This window comes from Alligator sinensis, unplaced genomic scaffold, assembly GCF_000455745.1.
Source record: "Alligator sinensis unplaced genomic scaffold, ASM45574v1 scaffold29_1, whole genome shotgun sequence".
Taxonomy (NCBI): domain Eukaryota; kingdom Metazoa; phylum Chordata; order Crocodylia; family Alligatoridae; genus Alligator; species Alligator sinensis.
This window is the reverse complement of record NW_005841933.1, coordinates 2,614,990-2,615,737: the sequence shown is the minus strand read 5'-3', so window position 1 is coordinate 2,615,737 and position 748 is coordinate 2,614,990. Positions and strand designations below refer to the sequence as shown.

The 748-nt window shown below is 52.3% G+C and overlaps 1 protein-coding gene across 3 annotated transcripts in view; it reads right to left on the bottom strand.

Annotated features, from left to right (window-relative positions):
• The window catches only part of ANKRD28 (ankyrin repeat domain 28), a 162,706-nt gene that overhangs the window by 28,017 nt on the left and 133,941 nt on the right, over nt 1–748 (bottom strand). The window lies entirely within an intron of this gene.

Below are 748 nucleotides of genomic sequence, written 5' to 3'. Positions count from 1 at the left end.
GTCTAGCCACTCATTCTCCAATCTGTATTTGTGTATGCAATTATTCCATTGCAAGTATAGGACTTTGTATTTATCCTTGTTGAATCTCATTTGATAGATTATGGAAAAATTCTCCAGTCTATCTAGGAGATTCAGGATCCTAGCCCTACCCTCTGGAGTAGCTGCAACTTCACCCAACTTGGTGTCATCAGTGAATGTGCTAAGCATACAGTCAATCCCACTGTCCAAATTAATAATGAAGATATTATACAATACTTGACCCAGAACAGGCCCCTGGGAAATATCAGTTAATACCTCCTCCCTGCCAGACGTTGAGCCATTGATGAGTACTTGCTGAGCATGATCCAACCAGTTATGTATCCATTTTACAGTGCTAGTCTGTATTTATCTAGTCCAGGGGTTGTCAGCCGGGGGTATGCATATCCCTAGGGGTACTTGGAAAGGTAACAGGGGGTACGAGAGGGTGGGCAGGGCAGCAGTGCCCCTCTGCAGGTGGATGTGGAGCAGGGAGGCTTGTACATGGCGGCTACTGCGGCCACCCACCACCCCACACTGCTGCCTCCCAGAGACAGGGCTGGGAGGGCGGGGGCGGTGAGGGTGGCTCCATGGGCTGCTGACAGATGGGAGGCACGCGGTTGGCCAGGTGCGAGGCCTGTCAGCAGTCCACAGAACCACATGTGCAACTGGCCATGGGAAAGCAGGGCACAGCAGCAGCAGGGCGGGGGGGCAACAGTATGCCACACCCCCC